The sequence below is a fragment of the Mesoplodon bidens genome (assembly GCF_964165515.1).
Source record: "Mesoplodon bidens genome assembly, contig: HAP1_SCAFFOLD_736, whole genome shotgun sequence".
Classification (NCBI taxonomy): domain Eukaryota; kingdom Metazoa; phylum Chordata; class Mammalia; order Artiodactyla; family Ziphiidae; genus Mesoplodon; species Mesoplodon bidens.
This window is the reverse complement of record NW_027671498.1, coordinates 59,738-70,814: the sequence shown is the minus strand read 5'-3', so window position 1 is coordinate 70,814 and position 11,077 is coordinate 59,738.

Genomic DNA, 11,077 nt, shown 5'->3' with positions numbered 1-11,077 from the left:
TTGCTGAATCCAGCTCCGTTCTCTGAATCTTTACTCTCTCTGTGATTTTGGTCCTTAAAATTCTAGCTGCCTTGTTATTTCTCAATTCCAGTTCTGGTTTCCTTAGTCCTATGACACTGTCCTAAGATCTACTGGCTTTTCTACCTCTTAGGAGCCACATTTGGTTTCTCAGCCTTTTGCTCTTCATCAGTAGTTTCTAAATGACTGGGCTAGAAAAGCATGTGCAGAATATTGTTCTCACTTCAGTGAGTTTCTTTCTCTATTTTACTTTTCTAGGTCATGGCTACCTCAGTAGCTTTCTAACGCTCACAGTCCAATGTTGCTTATGATTTATCTGGCCTTTCTAGTATGTTTTCCTAAGGTAAACTGATATAGTTGGAAAGAGGAGTTCGTACCCACCATTTAAAAAATGCTGTTTTGTCTTTCTATGAACTCTCTTTTCGTCCCATCTTCTGTCACTTTTTCCCACCAAAAATTCCCATTCTCACAGATAGATTATTTTAAGATTAAAAATTATTATTAAGCTAATAAGTTAATTTTGAAAGGAATTAATTTTGCTTTGAACAAGAACACAGATTGGTGAATGGAATATGGAAGATTCCTTAAGACCTTTTTCATCTCTAAGAGTAGTATCCAACCATCGGTACCATAATAAGTTTGTCAACAATGGAAGAAAGCAGTCTTTATAAAATCAGCATTATTCAGTAATCTCAAAACCTGCTTCACTTTCCTGCTCATGCCACCAATTTCCAAATGTTCAATAGGAGCAGAGAATCATGGGATGGGATGTGGAGAAATGGCCTGTCATAGTAACTATAAATATTGGAAGAATGGAATTATAAATAAAGAGGGTTTTCTATGAATATATTTGAAGTGTTTGTTCCTAAAGAACTTCTAGAATAAGACTCAAAAGTTTAACATAGAAACACCTCTTAATAAGTATAAAAATCACTAAAATTTATCTCATAATACTTTTTTCTTTTGTGTTATGTGATTGTCAGAGTCACACAAAACTATTTTTATCTGGACTTCACAGATCTTCTTATTTTTACTATGGGATCAGTTACCCTACATTTTTGAAATTTGGCAAAATAGTTAAAGTTGGAACATTTCCCCAAAATCCAGGGCATATGACTTACATTTCTGTAGAAGGCAATATTATATTTCTGTCTAGTTCTGGGGTAAACATTTTCATACCTGCCAATCCAATTTGACGAATGTATCATTTTTCCAGTGCACTAGTGTAAAGTAAATGGTAAATTCAGTCAAACAGTCATTTCATACATCAAAAAGGAAAATCAGTCAACACAACTGTCTGACTGAAATGAATGAAGAAAACAAATCAAGGCAAACAACTGTCCCAGTAGACTTGTATAAATACAGTAGTGGTGTCATGTGCAGGATTAATCTTCCCTCACCCTTAACTGGAGAACACTGGGCCAGCCAATTCAGTCACTCAAATGATACTGAATTATAATATTCCAGTTTCATTTACTCTCAGTTACTGCTGACTGCCCTTCCTTCTCCTTCATCTGTCCATCAGTGGAGAATGTCAGAGCAGGAGAATAGTAATATTGGCATAAGTTGTAATGTACTGTCGTGAATTCTACAGCTTCAAAATTCTTAGGATAACTCAATGATCTTAAAGAATCTGGTGCAGAAAGGATATGTGAATTAAATCGCAGACCACTGTCTGACCCTTCCAGCACTAACACCCCTTATTCCTGGTTCTAATATATCACAGAATACTCAAGAGGAAGGTTTTGAGTGGTCAGCAGAAATATGGCTCCAAAGCAGCCACATGGAAAAGAAATGTTGTCATCTCTGATCCACTTTAAAGTTGACTTGTCTTTTACTCATAAACCAGATTCAGTGTGAACTCTGTTCTGCTAAATGTTAGAGAATCTATTGGAGGAGTGTGGCCAATTCTTTTGAATTTTTTTACTCTCTAACTTTTTGTTTTTTTAACATCTTTATTGGAGTAGAATTGCTTTACAATGCTGTGTTAGTTTCTGCTTTATAACAAAGTGAATCAGCTATACATGTACATATATCCCCATATCTCCTCCCTCTTGTGTCTCCCTCCCACCCTCCCTACCCCACCCCTCTAGGTGGTCACAAAGCACCGAGCTGATCTCCCTGTGCGATGTGGCTGCCTCCCACTAGTGTGTGTTTTACATTTGGGAGTGTATATATGTCCAAGCCACTCTGTCACTTCATCCCACCTTACCCTTCCCCCTCCCCGTGTCCTCAAGTCCATTCTCTACGTCTGCGTCTTTATTCCTGTCCTGGCCCTAGGTTCTTCAGAAGAATTTTTTTTTCAGATTCCATATATCTGTGTTAGCATACGGTATTTGTTTTTCTCTTTCTGACTTACTTCACTCTGTATGACAGTCTCTAGGTCCATCCACCTCACTGCAAATAACTCAATTTCATTTCTTTTTATGGCTGAGTAATATTCTACTGGATATATGTGCCACATCTTCTTTGTAATTCATCTGTCGATGGACACTTAGGTTGTTTCCATGTCCTGGTGATTGTAAATACTGCCACAATGAACATGGTGGTACATGTCTCTTTTCGAATTATGGTTTTATTAGGGTATATGCCCAGTAGTGGGATTGCTGGGTCATACGGTAGTTCTATTTTTAGTTTTTTAGGGAACCTCCATACTGTACTCAATAGTGGCTGTATCAATGTACATTCCCACCAACAGTGCAAGAGGGTTCCCTTTTCTCCACACCCTCTCCAGCATTTATTGTTTGTAGATTTTTTGATGATGGCCATTCTGACTGGTCACAGAAAGAACTTTGGCATGGTGTTCATCATCTAACTTATCCTAACATGCAGACATTTATGAGAGTAAAGTCATGTCTTTGCCAGAGTGGGTTGCTTATCTGGGCAACTGGGTCAAATCAAGAAGGGCAAATGTAGGCTGCCAGAGTAAATAAGGAGAGGAAAAACAAAAAGAACGAGCCATATCATTAATCAGTGATTTTCCCCCCAATATTCTTAGACTCCACCTATCTCCATCTTACTGGTAACACAGGAACTAGACTGAACTATCAGGTAAAAGGTCTCTACAGAAACTGAGGTAATACAGAAAATTAAAAAAAAAACATAAAATTGTAAATTTTCTTCCTAGGGCTAATTGAGATGATACTTCAATAATAACATAAGATCAGGTGAGGTCTAAAGAAATTTTAGAAAACCTGGATACAGTAAGAAAACATCTGTTCGCCAGCATCCGAATGTTAGAGAGACACCAAGACATGTGGGCCAAGTTCTGGAGAGAAGGGAAACACAGATGCAAGCTTGACATTTGGTGCAGCTTTTCTCCTTGGGGCATTTGCTGATTCAACTCATACAGCCTAGGAGCTGAAAAGCCAAGGAGTTCAAAAGACTGTAACCATAGAAGCCAAACGGCAAGAGCTCAAGCTAAAGGCAACAACTAATGGAATGACAAGCTACACGTATCCTTAGTCTCACAGGGCTGCGGGAAGCATTACATTTAAAGCCTAACAAATACAAGGGTAGTTGGGAATAGGGAGAATCCAAACTTTCGCATGGTTAATCCCAAAGGGCAACACCCGTAGAGGAAGGACAAGACAGAAATAGAGCACCCTTCACACAGACGGAAAAAAAGGCTTTGAATGAGCTCAAACTGAGAATGGACTAAGGTTTCCAGTCCCTATAGTAACTGTCTGCCATGGGCAAAAGGAAATCTTTTCAAGAGAACAATAACAACATCCAGAAAGTGGAGGTATCTTTATAGTTTCCTAAAATAAGTTAAGCCCAATTTTAATATAAAAAATAATTGGACATACCAGGAAAAAGACTCAATGATCAAAAGCTCAAAAAAGAAAGAAAGAAAAAAGACAATATAAATAGACACAGGAGGACAAGGGTTAGTAGGCATTGGTTAAAAAACAAAACAAAACAACTATGATTAAACAAAGAAAATAGACACATGGCAAATAAGCATATGAAAAGATGCTACACATTCCATGTCATCAGGGAATTTTAAATTAGAATAACGAGATACCACTACACACCTATTCAAATAGCTAAAATCCAAATAATGAAATACCAAAGTTGTTGATGATGCAGAACAACTGAAATTCTCATTTGCTGCTAGCAGGGTACTTGGCAGTTTCTTACAAAACTAAACATACTTTTACCATACAGTGATCTAGTAATCATGCTCTTTGGTATTTACCCATAGGAACTGAAAAGTTATGTCCGCATAAAAACCTGCACATGGATGTTTATAACAGTTTCTTTCATAATTGCCAAAACTTGAAATCAACCAAGATGTTTTTCAATAGGTGAATGGATAAACAAACTATGGTATATCGGTACAAAGGAATAGCATTGAGCAATAAAGAGAAAATGCTATGAAGCCATGAAAAGACATGGAAGAAGCTTAAATGCATATTGCTAAGTGAAAAAAAGCCAATCTGCAAAGGCTACATGCATATTATATGATTGCAGCTATATGAAATTTAGGAAAAGGCCAAAGTGTGGAGACAGTCAAAAGATCAATGGTTGCCAGAGGTTGCGGAGAGGGAGAAAAGGATGGGTGAAGTGCGGAATTTTAAAGGCAAAGAGACTTCCTGTGTATGGTTCTGTAATGGTGGATACAGGTTATTGCACATTTATCAAAAATCATATAATGTACAAAACAAAGAGTGAAGTCTAATGTAAACCATGGACATTAGTTAGTAATAATGTATCAATATGGGTTCATTAACTATAACAAACATCCTACACTAATGTAAGATGTTAATAATAGGGGAAACTGGGTACAGAGCTAAGGAGGTACGAGAACTCTGTCCTTTCTGCTTAATTTTTCTGTAAACCAGAAACTGCTCCGAAATAGTCTGTTAATTTAAAAAACAAATCTAGACCTGCATACATAACTTGCACGTAAATCCAACCACAGCAGCATTATTCATAAGAGCCCCAAAGTGGAAATAACCAAATGGCCATTTACTGTGAATGGATAAATGAAACATAGTAATATCCACACCATGGAATATTATTCAGCCATAAAAAGACATCAAGTACTGATGCATGCTACAACATGGATGAACCTTGAAAACATGCTAAGTAATTGTATGATTCCATTTGTATGCAATGTCCAGTCTAGACAAATCTGTAGAGACAAAGTATATTAGTGGCTGCCTAGGGTTTGGAGAAATGGGGGAGTGAGTGACCTATAATAGATTCTTTTTCTTTTGGGGGGTGGATGAAAGTTCTAAAATTGATTGTGGTGGTAGATGCATAACACATTAAATTGTACACTTTAAATAATATGGAAAGTAAAATAGATCTCAATGAAACTATTATTTAAAATTATGATTAATGTATTAAAAGAAGGGCAACATGTACAATTTAAGCAAAAATTATCTGTGAAATGCAACCAAAAGAAACTTCTAGAATTAAAAAAGTTGAAATTAAGCACTCAGAAGATTGGTTGAACAGTACCTTAGTCAAACAAAAGAAAGGAATACAAATGTCAATTAAAAAATAACTACACAAAAATTTGGAGGGAAAATGATGGAAAACAGAGAAATAAGTACTTAAGACATATAGAGTATATGTGAAACACTGTGTCTAGCCAGCCCCAAGTCACACAGCCTAGGAAGGAGACACACAGCCTACCTGAATCACAAGGACTTCTCCAAAGTAAAAATGAGGTTCTGAGGCCAGAAGTGGAAGGAATGGATTACAAAGGAAAAGAACAACGGTAAACTATAATGTAGATATACATCAGTAAATACATAGGTTCCCTGGGGTTGTGATCTGGTACAAACAATAAAAAGAAAAGAGATAAGACTCATAGTAGAGGCTGCTAGATTCTGCTGAGGAAAATGTCCAGGGAGGGAAGAGTTGATTTATTTCATTATTTTTTTAGAGTCCACATATAAGTGACATCATGCACTATTTGTCTTTGTCTTATTTCACTTAGCATCGTGGCCTCCAGTTTTATCCATGTTGACTTAAATGATAGGATTTTCTTCTTTTTTAAGGTTGAATAATATTCTATTCTATATATATACCATATTTCCTTTATCCATTAATCTACTATGGACACTTAGGTGGTTTCCATACCTTGGCTCTTGTGCATAATGCTACAATAAACATGGGAGTACAGATATCTCTTCAAATTATGATGATATTTCCTTTGGATATATACTCAGAAGTGGGAGTGAGGAAGAACTTATGACACAAATCGACCATATGTAAAAGATGTTGTAGGAATGAAAAAGTCTGAACACCTAGAAAGAGTGTGGAGTATTTGGAAAGGTCATTGTTCAAGGTCATACATAGTTTAAAGTTATGACATTTCAGTGAGCCTGTGTGCATGAAGGCTTGCTTATATTTGGGGATTTGAATACAGTGCAAAGAAGTGTTGCTAAATTTTCGATCAACATCAAAAAAAGGGTGGAAATGTTTTTTCTTTGATTATGAAACTGCAGGAAAGGAAGCCTAGAATTCTAGGCCCACTAGAATTTTCCCTGACGATAGTGCTAATTTAGGAGAATAAGAAGGATCCCAGGCTATAGAACAATTTTGAAAGCAAAATAAGACCGCCGAGTCTTCACAGTGTATGAGATTAAGTTTTAATGGCATATGATGAAGTGGCCATGACACAGCCAGCAGAGCTCATTGAGTTGTGGAAAATGGCTCTTGAAGCTACAGGAAATGGACCGTAGACATAGAAAAAGAACAAGGTAAATCCCAAAGAGTGGAAGGACAAAATTAATCAAGAGAAAAGTCAAAAATAGAGAAGAAAAGCAGTAAACGTGACAAAGAAAACCAAAAGCTTGCTCTTTACAAACACCAATAAAATAAGCAATATTTGGCAAATATGATAGAGATTGGACTAGCTATAAAACAGAGAGAATTTTTTTTTAATTACAAAAGAATACTATGGTAGCTTTATACCAACACATCTAAAAATCTGGACAAAATGGCTGATTATGATTAGTTATATGCAGCCATTATTTACTCCTGTTTTGAGTAGAGAATACAAGAAGCTTTATGAAAATAGAAAACATAATCAAAGATATACACTTTAGAAAGACATCAGTTATTTTCCAATATATATAAAAAATTAGAAGAGTCCTAATACGAAAATCAGATATGGGGCTTCCCTGGTGGCGCAGTGGTTGAGAGTCCGCCTGCCGATGCAGGGGACACAGATTCGTGCCCCGGACCGGGAAGATCCCACATGCCGCGGAGGGGCTGGGCCCGTGAGCCATGGCCGCTGAGCCTGCGCGTCCAGAGCCTCTGCTCCGCAACGGGAGAGGCCACAACAGTGAGAGGCCCGTGTACTGCAAAAAAAAAAAAAAGAAAGTGAGTGACAACTTAAATGATATATGGAATATTTTGCTGACTTACAAGAGCATGCATAATTAAATATGACCCAGTTGAAATGTTAATTTTATTTTAATGTGTATGTTGGGATGGAGTCTTCAAGGTGCCAGAAAACAAGCATTCATCCATGCTGTTTGGAACTGCAGCACACAGACACCTTCAGTTACCAGTTCTGTTCATGCCACAGAATCATCTTCAGAAAACATACTGTTTTTTATGGACCTGGTATATATCTTAATTAGTTTGAAGAATTCCCCAAATACCTGTTAATATGTAGTGCTCCAATTCCAATCTTGCCACGTCCTGTACCAGTGACACAGCACATAGGAGTTTCATTTCTCTTTCTTTCTCTGGGTTGTTCAGAACCCAACGAAAGAACAATGGAATGGCATCAAAGAGATCAGGGTTCTTGTCCCAGAGTTACCATAAAATAATAGTGTCCTCTTGGGAAAATTATAGTTATTCTAGGCCCCTTTCCTTTTCTTTACTTTGACAGAGCTGCACTAGATGACCCCAAGTAACATTGCACTCTTTGCAGTAGTAGCTTAGATGTTATTGGTTTTCTGAAACAAATGAAGACAATGACACATGAAACTGTGCAACATCTCTGTAACTATGTTTTCTTAGAGTTGCCTCCATTTTACAGATGATAAGATGGCTGAGCACAGAAGTAGATGTCTTGACCAGAGGTTGCAGAGTAGATGGAACGGAACCACAAGTTTCCTTCTTTCCTGAAGCTCACTTAGCCAAAACATAGGCTTCTGAATATTAAGCTGTAAAGCATATTATCCGTATGCTTTAAAAGAAGCGGTTCTTCTAGGATTTCCAATTAATAGCAGGAGGTTTTGAAATTCTTCAAAGATCATCTAATTTTGTGAGATTTACAGCTCAATTTTCCTGTCAAGCAAGTTGTATTAGTGCCAATCATCTGAGCTTCTGGATGCTTCTCTGAACTTCTTGAAGTTTTCTTCTTGCTATCTGAAATTCATGCCAGATAAGCCTTTTTCTAGAGCGCATATACAGACTTGTGTATTTTTATACAGAAAAGCAATGCAGTGAGTCAGGATGGGGGTTAAGCCCCCATTCTCAGAGTGGTATTGAGCTCCTGGTGAAATATAATCATCATTTCCTCAGAATCGAAAAGCAGTTATCTCTAGTTTTTAATCCCATTAACTATTTATACATTTATGTATGATACATGTATTTATTGTACCTACTAGGTGTGTTCTCTTTGGGAAGTACAAAGCTCTTTGAGATATAGGTTGTTCATTTTTTCGTTTTCCCACAAATACTGTGACCTTTTGAGCAGGAAGGTCTATATTTTACTAACATCTAGAACCAGCAGTTAACACGGTGTCTAAGATGTAGTCAATAAATATGAAATACATAAATGAACACATTTTTAAGGAAGGAAATGAACAAATAGAAAATTTTCATTTCAGTCACAAAGCAACCAGAGACATAAAAATGATACAGACAACGAGTGCTACGGTCATTCAAATAAGGCATAGAATAGATACAACAAGGATCTCCTTATTGGCACAGGGAACTCTACTCAATATTTTGTAATAACTTATAAGGGAAAAGAATGTGAAAAAGGAATCACTGTGCTGTACACCTGAAAGTAACACAACATTGTAAATCAACTATACTTAAATTAAAAAACAAACAGACAACAACAACAAAAAAAACCCCGAAAGAGGTCATAGAAGTTTTTATGAGATTCCATAAGAGAAGCCAAATGAGGACGGGCGAGACGGCTTTTGAATCAATTCAGAGGAGAGGTCACAGAGAAACTTGTCTTTGACCTGAACTTGAGTTTCCATTAAGATTGCAACACAGGGATATTACAGATGAAGGTAATCACATAAACTTACTACACTGAAACTTGCAGAGGTTATGAGTGTTGTTCAAGATCCCAAAGCAAGTGCACTGTGGAATCAGAATTTTAAGTGAGACCTAATGAACTAAAAACAAACAAACAAAAAAACAAACCTTTTCTGTGATACCATGTTGCCTTTGAAGTCGTTATTTTGGTGGGTTGGTAGAAAGTGGTTCCCGTGTTTCTGGCAGCAATGACTAGTTCTGTCCCCCCCGCGGCCCCCCACCCCCGAGTTGATCCTCAAAGTTTCCTTTAGAATGGACTTGCTAAAATGCAGACATGCAAGTATTCATGACGCCTGTGTCCAATCATTTCTCCTGCCATTGCCTACTTCACTTCTGGATTATATGAACAATTCACTGTCTTCATTTATGCTTTTCCCTCCTCCAAGAATTCCTTTCTCCCTATGGGGCACCTGGGAAACCCACTTCATTTTTCAAACCTCAGTTTACATATTATGTCTTTTGTGCAGTCTTCTTTTTAGTGTTGTGATCACATGCTCCTTTTTGCTACCCTTGCACTTCTGCATGCCTGATTGTTGCACTCGCTACACTGTATTGTGATTGTGTTGTTTACATATATCTGTGTTCTCCTGGGCAACGTTCCTTGGGGCCAGGGACTACCGTTTTTCATCTATTGATGTTGCCTTAGCATGTTACTTGTTGCGAAGTAGTTAGTTATAAAAATGAGATTTGTTTAAATTGAAAATTGTTATGTACATATTAGTTATTATCATTTACAGATATAACAGGAAAAAATATTAATGCTGGTGCTGAAAGTTCACTTCTAGTAAATGATGGTGGTACTTGACTTCACTTATATTATTTTCCCCACTATTTTATATCTTTCTACCTGATATCTCTTCTTTATTCCCATCTCTTTCTTTATTACTAAACCAAGAAAAACAGGGATGAGGGTAGGGCTAGGCCATACTTGGCTGGAATAGTAAAGAAATTGTGTGGGGTTTTGGTGAGAAAATCCTGAAGCATACAGGTCTGCATCTTCCTTTTATTTTTATTTTTTTGTGGTACGCGGGCCTCTCACCGTTGTGGCCTCTCCCGTTGTGGAGCACAGGCTCCGGAGGCGCAGGCTCAGCGGCCGTGGCTCACGGGCCCAGCCGCTCCACGGCATGTGGGATCTTCCCAGACTGGGGCACGAACCCGTGTCCCCTGCATCAGCAGGTGGACTCTCAACCACTGTGCCACCAGGGAAGCCCCTGTTTGAAGTTTTTTGATAAATTAGATTTGATAACACAGTTTTATAAAAACTTAGTTTGGACATTTCTGAACCTCTTTTTTTGTTTCCTTATGTAAGAAAGCTGCTTGTTTAGGGTTAATACTAATTCAATGGGGGTAAGATTTACACAGGACCAACCCTAACATTCATAGTGTGTGGCACAGGAAACAACTTTGAATGGCCATTTCAAGGAACAATATACTTAAGTGTATACAATGAGTAAAATGGATGAACTACACAAATTTATGAGTTGAAAACCATAGAATCATAGAATTTTCTCACTGTAAAGGCTCTTACTTTTCCAACTGCTTAACTTCAACCTCTGTTAAAGCACTTCAGTAACAGGGAGTTCTTGAGTTTAAAATGCAGTCGGTCCATTTTATAGTTGAAAGGTTCTACTTGTCAAAATATTCATCCTTTTATCAACCTAAACCTGTCTACTTGGTCTAAAATCTTCAGTGTGGGACAGTCTAAACCCTTTTTCATAGGACAACTCCTAAAATAGTTTAGAGCGACCACCTACTTCTCTCCTGGTCTTGCTTCATGTCATCTATTCCCAGTTCCTTCAATTAC